Genomic DNA, 12,936 nt, shown 5'->3' with positions numbered 1-12,936 from the left:
TCACCACACACAATCCCGCCCCCCACCCCATCACCACACACAATCCCGCCCCCCACCCCATCACCACACACAATCCCGCCCCCACCCCATCCCCACACACAATCCCGCCACCACCCCATCACCACACACAATCCCGCCCCCACCCCATTACCACACATAATCCCGCCCGCCCGCCCACCACATCACCACACAATCCTGCCCCCCACCACATCACCACACACGATCCCACCGGCCTACATTACAACACATGATCCCGCCCCCCACATATAATTCCACCCCCCACCACATCACCACACATAATCCAGCCCCCACACCAGATTACCACACATAATCCCACCTCCCCAACATTACCACACATAATCCCGCCCCCCAACACATCACCACACATAATCCCGCCCCCCAACACATAATCCCACCCCCCACCCCATCACCACACATAATCCTGGCCCCACCACATATAATCCCGCCCCCCACCACATCACCACACATAATCCCCCCCACATTACCACACGAGGCTCCGTCCCCACATATTACCACACGAGGCTCCGTCCTCACACATTACCACACGAGGCTCCGTCCCCACACATTACTACATGAGGCTCCGTCCCCCACATTACCACACGAGGCTCCGTCTCCGCACATTACCACACGAGGCTCCGTCCTCACACATTACCACACGAGGCTCCGTCCTCACACATTACCACACGAGGCTCCGTCCCCAGACATTACCACACGAGGCTCCGTCCCCAGACATTACTACACGAGACTCCGCCCCCCACATTACCACACGAGGCTCCGTCCCCAGACATTACTACACGAGACTCCGCCCCCCACATTACCACACGAGGCTCCGTCCCCACACATTACCACACGAGGCTCCGTCCCCACACATTACCACACGAGTCTCCGTCCCCACACATTACTACACGAGGCTCCGTCCCCCACATTACCACACGAGGCTCCGTCCCCGCACATTACCACACAAGGCTCCGTCCCCAAACATTACTACACGAGGCTCCGTCCCCACACATTACCACACGAGGCTCCGTCCCCACACATTACCACACGAGGCTCCGTCCACACACATTACCACACGAGGCTCCGTCCCCACACATTACCACACGAGGCTCCGTCCACACACATTACCACACGAGGCTCCGTCCCCACACATTACCACACGAGGCTCCGTCCACACACATTACTACACGAGGCTCCGTCCCCACACATTACCACACGAGGCTCCGTCCCCACACATTACCACACGAGGCTCCGTCCACACACATTACCACACGAGGCTCCGTCCTCACACATTACCACACGAGGCTCCGTCCACACACATTACCACACGAGGCTGCGTCCTCACACATTACCACACGAAGCTGCGTCCTCACACATTACCACACGAGGCTTCGTCCTCACACATTACCACACGAGGCTGCGTCCCCACACATGTGAGAAATTTTAACTTAATTTATGTTTCGTTATGAAATTTGTTTAGATGCTGGAATGAATAAAAAACATCTTACTGAATCCAGTTTGTTTTTGATTTTACACTGTGAATAAAATGTATTAGTATTATTCAGATTTTTAATGGTTATTATTGTTATTTACTTCATTTTAAGTTAATTTGCCACCTGCGTAAGCGCTATTGAATGTTGTCATTATTTACTTTAGTTTAATCCCTTCCCGACCTGTGACGCCACGTATGCGTCATGAAAGTCGGTGCCAATCCGACCTGTGACGCCTATGTGGCATCATGGAGGGATCGCGTCTCTGCAGATCGGGTGAAAGGGTTAACTCCAATTTCACCCGACCTGCAGGGACAGTGGTACTTCAGCCCGGGGGGGGGGCTAATCGCTCTGATTGGCTGTTGAAAGTGAAACTGCCAATCAGAGCGATTTGTAATATTTCACCTATAAAAACTGGTGAAATATCACAATCCAGCCATGGCCGATGCTGCAATATCATCGGCCATGGCTGGAAACCCTGATGTGCCCCCCCCAACCCCACCGATCTCATCCCCGGTCCTCCGTCCTGTGCTCCGCTCCCCTCAGTCGTCCTTTCTGCTCCCCCGGCCTCCTGCCCGCTCCCCCTGTGCTCCGATCCCACCCCCCCCCCCTCATACTTACCGAGCCTCCCGGTGTCCGTCCGTCTTCTCCATGGGAGCCGCCATCTTCCAAAATGGCGGGCGCATGCGCAGTGTGCCCGCCGAATCTGCCGGCCGGCACATTCGTTCCAGGTATATTTTGATCACTGTGATATAACCTATCACAGTGATCAAAATTAAAAAAAAATAGCAAATGACCCCTCCCCCTTTATCACCCCCATAGGTAGGGACAATAATAAAATAAAGAAAATAAATATAGTTCTTACCGATAACGGTATTTCTCTGAGCCCATGACGGCACCACGGAGAGAGGGGATCCGCCCACCAAGGACAGGAAACCTACGGATAAAAAGGCGGTACCACTCTCCTGCATCAGTTGTTTTACATAGAGAACGATGGGAGACTACTAAACATTTGTTAAATTTTAACTGTTTATCATAACGAGATACCGCGTGTTTAAAGACTATAAATAGACTATGGCACTAATTTGATGTGCGCACCCATAAGTGAAGGGAGGGAATGTACGGGTGCCGTCATGGGCTCAGAGAAATACCGTTATCGGTAAGAACTATATTTTTCTCTGATCGCCCATGACGGCACCACGGAGAGAATTGCATAGATAGTACATTCAGGGAGGGACAACCGCCTCCAGAACCCTTTTACCGAAAGTAAGGTCTGAAGAGGAGATTAGGTCCAATCTATAGTGCCTATAGAATGTGGATGGTGAGGACCAGGTAGCAGCTCTACATATCTGGTCTATGGAAGCTCCTGCCTTCTCCGCCCAGGAAGTCGCTACTGCTCTTGTTGAGTGAGCCTTAATCTCCCCGGGAACAGAGATCCCACTTGCTGAGTATGATAGACTGATGGCGTCCGTGATCCATCTTGCTATGGTGGCTTTAGATGCTTTTTTCCCCTTCCGGGGACCCTGGAAACACACAGAGAGGAATCCTCCCTACTCTCTCTAGTGACTTCTAGGTAGTGTAAGAGACATCTTCTTACATCTAGTGTATGTAATGTTTGTTCCTCATTTTTAGGATTGGGACAGAAGGAGGGGAGAGATATCTCTTGAGACCTGTGAAATTTTGAAGCCACTTTTGGGAGATATGCTGGGTCTGTTTTTAAAATGACCCTATCCTCTAGGAATTGTGTGTAGGGAGGGTTAGCTGAGAGAGCCTGTAAATCGCTAACCCTGCGGGCCGAAGTGAGGGCGACTAATAGAGCTGTTTTGAGGGATAGATTTTTTATTGTAGATTCGTGTAATGGCTCAAATGGAGAATTAGTCAGGGCTTTAAGGACCAAGTTTAAGTCCCATTGAGGAACAACTTTTACTGGAAGAGGCCTTGATCTTCCTGCCGCCCTGATGAATCTAGCGACCCACCTATTTGAGGCTAAATCAAAATTGAATAGGGCTCCCAAAGCTGCCACGTGAACTTTTAGGGTGTTAGTGGCTAAACCCATCTCCAACCCGTTTTGTAGGAACTCTAATATGGAATTAAGGGGAATTTCTTTCCCTATTTTTGCACCTGATGATGACAGAAACTTTTTCCATATCTTGCCATACTGTCTTGTTGTAACAGGCTTCCTACTTTGTAACAGAGTTGAGATCAAGCCCGGAGAGAACCCCCTGCTTTCTAGTAATTTCCTTTCAAGAGCCAAGCTGTCAAGTGCAAGTTCTTGACCTGCGGATGACAGACTGGGCCCTGTGACAACAGATCTTGGAGGTCTGGTAATACCCAAGGGTCTGATATTGATAACTTCCTCATCCATGAGAACCAAGGCCTCTTCGGCCAGAACGGGGCAATTAAGATGACCAGCGCCCCGTCCTCCCGAATCTTCCTCAGCACTGCTGGAATCAGAATAAGAGGAGGGAAGGCATAGACCAGATGGTGACCCCAAGATATCAGGAAGGCGTCCACAGCTACTGGGTTCCCCAGGGGAGATAGGGAGCAAAAGGAGGTTACTTTTTTGTTTAGATGACTCGCAAAGAGATCTATTTTGGGAACGCCCCATCTTTCTGTGATCTGGGTGAATATCGCCTGATTTAGTTCCCATTCCCCCTGTTTTAGACTGGACCGGCTGGGGAAGTCTGCTTTGTAGTAGTCCACTCCCCTTATGTGTAAGCTTGTTAGGGATAAGAGGTTGCTCTCAGCTATTTGCAGGATTGAATTGGTCACCTCCATTAGATTTTTGGAACGGGTGCCCCCCTGGTGATTTAGGTAAGATACTACCACCCGATTGTCCGACATTACTCTTACATGGTGAGAGTGAAGGACCCCCAAGAATTCCTGAAGGGCAAATTTTACTGCAAGGAGCTCCTTCATGTTGGAGGATTTGTAGACTGTGGATGGAGACCAAGTGCCCTGGGTTACTAGGTCGCCCAGATGAGCCCCCCACCCTGAAGGGCTTGCATCCGTAGTCAGGACTTTCGAGATCTGAATTACCCACGGGACTCCCTGGGAAAGATTTTCCTGCAATTTCCACCATGTTAGAGAGTGATTGGTGCGAGGAGATAAAGTCAACTGCCCGTCTAAATGCCCTCCTAGATGGATTTGCTCCGATAATATCTGCCATTGAAGTTCTCTTGAATGTAATTGGGCCCACTGGACTGCAGGGATGCAAGAGGTCATAGAGCCTAAGAGGGACATGGCCTGACGGAGTGTTATGGAGGGGAGAGATTGGGTTCTCGATACTAAACTTTTTAGTTTTTGTATCTTGTACTCCGGGAGACGACATTCCATCTTTTTGGAGTCTAGAGTGAGACCCAGGTACTCCTGGACCTGAGAAGGCATTAGTCTGGACTTTCCCATGTTTATTAGCCAGCCCAATTCCTTCAAAGAATGCATCACTATTGCCAGTTGATCCTCGCAATGTTGCGGGGAGGAGCCTATCACCAAGAAATCGTCCAGATATGGAACGATTAGGGTATTTTCTTCTCTGAGGTGAGCCATTACCTCCGCTATCAGCTTTGTGAAAATCCTCGGAGCTATGGCAAGACCAAATGGTAGAGCTGAAAACTGGAAGTGTTTTAGGACTCCCCTGATGTGAACTGCCATCCTGAGGAATCTCTGGTGATCTTTGTGTATTGGGACGTGATAATATGCGTCCTTTAAGTCCAGGACCACCATGAAGCATTGGGGAAACAACATCTTGATAGATGACTTAATCGTTTCCATTTTGAATGCTTGAATCTCCAGGAAATCGTTTAATTTCTTTAGATTTATAATAGTCCTGAAGGAACCGTCTGGTTTCTTCCTCAGGAATAGAGGGGAATAGTACCCTTGCCCTCTTTCTTGTGGGGGAACCTCCAGGAGTACACCCTTTTTTACTAACTCGATGACCTCGTTTTCCAGAGCCAGCTGTTCTTCTGTCGAAGATCTTATAGATGTCATCATAAAAGAGGGACGGGGGCATCTTTTGAATGTCAGCCTCAGGCCTGATTCTATAATGTTCAGAATCCATTGACTGGAGGTAATCTTTTTCCAGGCTGGAAGAAAGAGAGATAACCTCCCTCCCACCTGGGGCGAACCTTCATTGAGAAGGTTTCTTGTTATCAGTGGGGTTTTTGTTAAAGATGAACCCCTTGTTTTTGTTCCTCTTATCCTCCCACTTTCCCTGGCCTCTCCCAGGGTTCTTGCGGAAAAACCTCTTGTTCCGAAAGGGCTTCCGGTAAGAGGGGGGACCAAGGGAGGGAAAGGACTTTTTCTTGTCCCCGGCTTTTTCCAGGATGTCATCTAAAGTGGAACCGAACAAAAACTCCCCTTCGCAGGGGATAGTACATAGTTTTGTTTTTGTTTGCAGATCGCCAGGCCAATTTTTAAGCCATAGGGCACGCCTGGCCGCATTGGCGAACATTGCTGACCTGGCGGCTAACCTGATAGAGTCTGCTGAGGCGTCAGCCAGAAAAGCCGCCGCTCCCCTTATTACAGGTTATGTTTTCAGCATCGAGTCTCGGGAGGTTTTCCCTTTTAATTGACCCTCTAGTTGATTTAACCAGATCATTAGGGAGCGGGATGTGCAAGCTGCTGCCACTGCTGGTTTCAGGCCTCCTCCCGCTGACTCCCAAGAGCCCTTGAGGAAGGCGTCCGCCTTCTTGTCCATAGGGTCTTTTAGGACCCCCATGTCCTCAAACGGGAGAGCGAATTTCTTTGATGCTTTGGCTATTGCTACATCTAATTTGGGGGCTTTTTCCCAGAAGGAACAGGATTCATCCTCGAAGGGGTATTTCCTTTTCGGGGTTAGGAGAGTCTTTTTCATGGGTTTTTTCCATTCCTTTTTAATTAACGCTGCAATTGCTTCGTTAAGCGGAAAAGCTCTCCTCTTTTTTTGTTCTAATCCCCCAAACATGATGTCTTGTGCTGACTTTTTGGGGTGGGAGTCTACTAGTCCCATAGTACTCCTCACTGCCTTTATGAGGCCATCAGTGTCCTCTAGCGGGAAACAATTGTGACCTCCTGAGGAAGAAGTGGATGATGAGGATAAGGAGGAGGAGTCGGAGGATGCTGAACTCGCACTATCGCTGTCAGATTTAGAGACTGGGGACGGGGACCTGTGTCTGGTCCTTCTCCGTTTTTTTCCCCTTTTAAGGGATCTAAAGGTGTCTTCCACCTGTTCTTTAATCAGGTTTTTAAGATCTGTTGCAAACCCAGGCAGGCTTTCAGATACTGTTTGCTGTATGCAGGAATTGCATAGCTGCTTCTCCCATGCAGGTGGAAGATCCTCTTTACAGATGGCACAGGCTTTGTGCTTTGTTTTACCTACGCTTTTCCTCCCCTAAAAGAGACAAATAACAATCTTACTGTCTCTAACTTTCACGAAGATCAACTTACCACCTCCAGGACCCATAAATACCGGTTGGGGATTCTCAGCCTCTGGCTTTTTCCCCGACGCCGTGCTGGACTCCTTGCTGTGTTGAGACCTTTGGCGTTCTTTGCCGGTGTCCTGGTAACTTTTCTGCTGTCGCCTTTTTTGCTGCTGCTGAGGCGATGCTGTAGGTGGAGGTGATCCAGGCAGGGGAGACGCCGGGTCGCTCATACTGCTGCTGGTCTGCTGCTAATAACGCTGGCTGCGCCTGTGCTGCGACGATTAGTAGCTCCTAAGGCTCTTGCTGATAAACTGCAGAGCCGCTGAGAGGAAGTAAATCCCCCATTTTTAAAGCTCCCGCCGCTTTCCCCGGCGCCTGCGCAGTAGCGCTTAACCGACGGCGAGGAGCGCCGAACGCCGCGCTTCTGCGGCGCCTTTGGAACGCCCAAGCGACCTATCCTTTGGCGACGCCTGCGCAGACGCTTCTGCGGCGCCTTTGGAACGCCCAAGCGACCTATCTTTTGGCGACGCCTGCGCAGACGCTATCGGCGACGCCTGCGCAGTAGCGCTCAGCCGACGGCGAGGAGCGCCGAACGCCGACGCCTGCGCAGATCCAGCCCAGCGTCTCGCGAGACCAGCGCAACTCCTGGCATGCGCCGTACTCACAAGATGGCCGCCCGGAGTGCAGATATGGCGCTGCTGACCGGCACCCCCGGTCCTATGCAGACCCTACTGCGTGGCTCTGCATACCCGATGGCGTGCAGTGTGCAGGCTGACGCGTGCTAGGGGAGGGCCACGCCGCACCTCCCGCAACCACAGAGGGACCCCCCTGGATGTTGCCGCTGCTGCATCTTACCTGGGGAGGTGACCGCGAACTCCTTGTCACCTCCCCCGCACACCCTGTCGGCCCACTGGCTCCCAGCGGTGGCGCTTCGGGTCACCACCCTAGCCGAGGCAGAGGGACCCCAGCTGCCTGAATCGGACTGGTTGGCCCCGGAATTCCAACGACGACTGGTAAGTCCGTAGGTCTCCCATCAAGGACAGGAAACCAACTGATGCAGGAGAGTGGTACCGCCTTTTTATCCGTAGGTTTCCTGTCCTTGGTGGGCGGATCCCCTCTCTCCGTGGTGCCGTCATGGGCGATCAGAGAAATATATATATTTTTTCCACTAGGGTTAGAACTAGGATTAGGGCTAGGGTTAGGCTATGTGCACACGGTGCGGATTTGGCTGCGGATCTGCAGCGGATTGGCCGCTGCAAATTCGTAGCAGTTTTCCATCAGGTTTACAGTACCATGTAAACCTATGGAAAACCAAATCCGCTGTGCCCATGGTGCGGAAAATACCGTGCGGAAACGCTGCGTTGTATTTTCTGCAGCATGTCGATTTTGTGCGGATTCCGCAGCGTTTTACACCTGTTCCTCAATAGAACAGGAATCCGCAGGTGAAATCCGCACAAAAAAAACACTGTAAATCCGCAGGTAAAACGCAGTGCCTTTTAAGGCCATGTTCACACGTTCCTGATTTCCCTGCTGTTTTTTTCTGCACTAAAAACCGCAGCTCTTGGCAGAAAACGCAGGTGCGTTTTTGGTGCGTTTTTTGATGCGGCTTTTTATGCAGTTTTCTCTGCAGAGTCTGTGTGTTTTCTAGGAAGTTTTTTTAGGGTTAAAATGGCTGAAAATACCCTAACCCTACCCCTAACCCTACTTCTAACTGTAGTGGGGGAAAAAAAATAAAAAAATTCTTTATTTTATTATTGTTACTACCTATGGAGGTGATAAAGGGGGGTGGGTCATTTACTTTCTTTTTATATTTTGATCACTGTGAGGTTATCACAGTGATCAAAATGTGCCTGGAACGAATCTGCCGGCCGATTCGGCGGGCGCACTGCGCATGCCCCCGCCATTTTGGAAGATGGCGGCGCCCAGGGAGAAGACGGACGGACACCGGGAGGCCCGGTAAGTATAAGGGGGGGAGATGAGGGCACGGGGGGGGGGGGGAACGTCGAAGCACGGGGGGGTGGCATCAGAGCATGGGGGGGTGGGATTGGGGCACGGGGGGACAGCCACACTCCGCCCACGCACGTCCTCCAGCTTCCCCGCACTTCCTGCTGCAGCGGTTCTGCACCACAAACCGCAGAAAACCCGCAGATATTTTTTTCGTCTGCGGGTTTGACCCTCACAATGGAGGTCAATGGGTGCAGAAATGCTGCAGTTCCGCACAAAGAAGTGACATGGTCCTTCTTTTTTACCGCAGCTATTCAGCGCGGCTTTTTTAGTGAATTTCCGCAATGTGGGCACAGCGGTTCCTGTTTTCCATAGGGTACATTGTACTGTACCCTGCATGGAAAACAGCTGCTGACCCACTGCGGCAAAATCGCGGTGGTTCCGCAGTAAAAAACGCATTGTGTGAACATGGCCTAACTGCAGATTTTTCAAAAATCGTGCGGAAAAATCTCACACGAATCCGCAACGTGGGCACATAGCCTTAGGGTTAGGGTTGGAATTAGGGCTAGGGTTGGAAATAGGGTTAAGATTAGGCTTGTGGTTAGGGTTATGGGTGTGTTGGGGTTAGGGTTGTGATTAGGGTTAGGATTAGGGTTACGGGTGTGTTGGGGTTAGGGTTGTGGTTAGGGGTGTGTTGGGGTTAGGGTTGTGATTAGGGTTATGGCTACAGTTGGGATTAGGGTTAGGGGTGTGTTGGGGTTAGGGTTGTGGTTAGGGGTGTGTTGGGGTTAGGGTTGTGATTAGGGTTATGGCTACAGTTGGGATTAGGGTTAGGGGTGTGTTGGGGTTAGGGTTGTGGTTAGGGGTGTGTTGGGGTTAGTGTTGGATTTAGAATTGAGGGGTTACCACTGTTTAGGCACATCAGGGGTCTCCAAACGCAACATGGCGCCACCATTGATTCTAGCAAATCTTGCATTCAAAAAGTCAAATGGTGCTCCCTCCCTTCCGAGCCCCGACGTGCGCCCAAACAGTGGTTTACCCCCACATATGGGGTACCAGCATACTCAGTACAAACTGGGCAACAACTATTGGGGTCCAATTTCTCCTGGTATCCTTCCGAAAATAAAAAATTGCTTGCTAAAACATAATTTTTGAGGAAAGAAAAATTATTTTTTATTTTCACGGCTCTGCGTTGTAAACTTCTGTGAAGCACTCGGGGGTTAAAAGTGCTCACCGCACATCTAGATAAGTTCCTTGGGGGTCTAGTTTCCAAAATGGGGTCACTTGTGGGGGGTTTCTACTGTTTAGGCACACCAGGGGCTCTGCAAACACAACGTGACGCCCGCAGACCATTCCATCAAAGTCTGCATTTCAAAAGTCACTACTTCCCTTCTGAGCCCCCACGTGTGCCCAAACAGTGGTTTACCCCCACACATGGGGTATCAGCGTACTCAGGACAACAGCTTTTGGGGTCCAATTTCTCCTGTTACTCTTGTGAAAATAAAATATTACAGGCTAAAAAATAATTTTTTGAGGAAAGAAAAATGATTTTTTTATTTTCACAGCTCTGCGTTATAAACTTCTATGAAGCACTTGGGGGTTTAAAGTGCTCACCGCACATCTAGATTAGTTCCATGGGAAGTCTAGTTTCCAAAATGGGGGTCACATGTGGGGGATCTCCAATGTTTAGGCACACAGGGGCTTTCCAAACGCGACATGGTGTCCGCTAACGATTGGAGCTAATTTTTCATTCAAAAGTCAAATGGCGCTCCTTCCCTTCCGAGCGCCCAAACAGTGGTTTGTGACCACATATGAGGTATCGGTGTACTCAGGACAAATTGTACAATAACTTTTACAACACACACGTTTTTTCAAGATGAGCTAAAAATAGCGTTAAATAGGGGCAGAGCTGATCTCCATCTGCGCACGCGCGGCATCCCGCAGCCATTTTCCTGAAGCCCCCGGGAAGCCAAGAAGTACCATCTGTGCACGCGCGGCCTCACAAAGATGGCCGCGCCCACCGATAAACCGCGGAATAGCGCAGATCGCGCTCTTTTCCTTCACCTGTGCACTGGATTCGCCTGTTGGGCATGCGCACACCACTACGCCACCAAAGGAGATCTGGAGGAGAAACAGCGCTGTCATCACGCCCATATGACCAGACCAGCGTGAGTGACAGCCCAAAACGGCGACTTTACAAAGGTATTTCAGCAGCATAGGTGGGGAATAAAGGCTCCAAAATTCACTAATGTAAAGCACAGCTCTGCCCCATTTAACGCTATTTTTATATCATCTTGAAAAAAACAGGGTGACAGGTTCCCTTTAAGTTATTTGCGTCTGACGTCCCTGGTTTATATCAGAGGAAATTCTGTGTGTGATCGGCGCCGTCACCGTCCAGACCCAAATCCAGAGAATCTGAGACGGAAAACCACTAATGACAGACGTCTCCATCCAATGTCACCGAGAGAGACCCCAAAAGACTGCAGAGAAATGAGGAGAGACAGACCCCAAAAGACCGCAGAGAAAGGAGGAGAGACAGACCCCAAAAGACCGCAGAGAAAGGGGGAGAGACAGACCCCAAAAGACCGCAGAGAAAGGGGGAGAGACAGACCCCAAAAGAGTGCAGAGAAAGGAGAGACACCCCAAAAGACTGCAGAGAAAGGAGGAGAGACAGACCGCAAAAGACTGCAGAGAAAGGAGGAGAGACAGACCCCAAAAGACTGCAGAGAAAGGAGGAGAGAGAGACCCCAAAAGACTGCAGAGAAAGGAGGAGAGACAGACCCCAAAAGACTGCAGAGAAAGGAGACAGACCCCAAAAGACCGCAGAGAAAGGGGGAGAGACAGACCCCAAAAGACTGCAGAGAAAGGAGAAGAGACAGACCACAAAAGACTGCAGAGAAAGGTGGAGAGACAGACCCCATAGACTGCAGAGAAAGGAGGGAGAGACAGACCCCAAAAGACTGCAGAGAAAGGAGGGAGAGACAGACCCCAAAAGACTGCGAGAACGGAGGAGAGACAGACCCCATAGACTGCAGAGAAAGGAGGGAGAGACAGACCCCATAGACTGCAGAGAAAGGAGAGACAGACCCCAAAAGACTGCAGAGAAAGGAGGAGAGACAGACCCCAAAAGACTGCAGAGAAAGGAGAGACAGACCCCAAAAGACTGCAGAGAAAGGAGGAGAGACAGACCCCAAAAGACTGCAGAGAAAGGAGGAGAGACAGACCCCAAAAGACTGCAGAGAAAGGAGGAGAGACACCCCAAAAGACTGCAGAGAAAGGAGGAGAGACAGACCCCAAAAGACTGCAGAGAAAGGAGGAGAGACAGACCTCAAAAGACTGCAGAAAAAGGAGGAGACAGACCCCAAAAGACTGCAGAAAAAGGAGGAGACAGACCCCAAAAGACTGCAGAAAAAGGAGGAGACAGACCCCAAAAGACTGCAGAAAAAGGAGGAGACAGACCCCAAAAGACTGCAGAGAAAGGAGGAGAGACAGACCCCATAGACTGCAGAGAAAGGAGGAGAGACAGACCCCAAAAGACTGCAGAGAAAGGAGGAGAGACAGACCCCAAAAGACTGCAGAGAAAAGAGGAGAGATAGACCCCAAAAGACTGCAGAGAAAGGAGAGACAGACCCCCATAGACTGCAGAGTTAGGGGGAGAGACCCCCATAGACTGCAGAGTTAGGAGGAGACACAGACCCCCATAGACTGCAGAGTTAGGGGGAGAGAATTACCTGCTCCACCGGACACAGGGAGAAGCCGCACAGTGAGAACACTGCCCGAGACCGGACGGCGGAGCACAAGTGGTGAGAGAGGCCCGGACGGAGGAACACGTGGCCACACTGAGGGGGCGGAGCCCGGGAGACCCCCGGCCATGACGTCACCACCCGTCATATCCGTCACCTCAGGACCCGGGAGTGCGCGCTCATAGGCGACTGACCCCGCGGCGGCCATGTTGGATGAGGGAAAACTGCCCTAAACCTGCAGCAGAGCTGAGGTAATATGATCACATAGAGGCGGCAGCAAAGGAAGAAAACCGCGTCCACAGTGATCTGGAGGAACAGGAAAGACCCCAGTAACAGGAGCCG

The 12,936-nt window shown here is 50.8% G+C and overlaps 1 protein-coding gene across 1 annotated transcript in view; it reads right to left on the bottom strand.

The window, feature by feature from the left end:
• LOC138641610 (gastrula zinc finger protein XlCGF57.1-like) overlaps nt 1-12,722 on the bottom strand; it is a 57,868-nt gene extending 45,146 nt beyond the window's left edge. Inside the window, exon 1 of the mRNA XM_069729126.1 lies at nt 12,583-12,722. The gene's annotated coding sequence lies outside the window, so the exon portion shown is untranslated. The remainder of the gene's footprint in view (nt 1-12,582) is intronic.
• Between the last annotated feature and the right edge of the window lie 214 nt (nt 12,723-12,936).

This window comes from Ranitomeya imitator, chromosome 6 (assembly GCF_032444005.1).
Source record: "Ranitomeya imitator isolate aRanImi1 chromosome 6, aRanImi1.pri, whole genome shotgun sequence".
NCBI lineage: Eukaryota > Metazoa > Chordata > Amphibia > Anura > Dendrobatidae > Ranitomeya > Ranitomeya imitator.
Note: the sequence above shows the minus strand (reverse complement) of the source record. Positions and strands in the feature narration are given on the sequence as shown.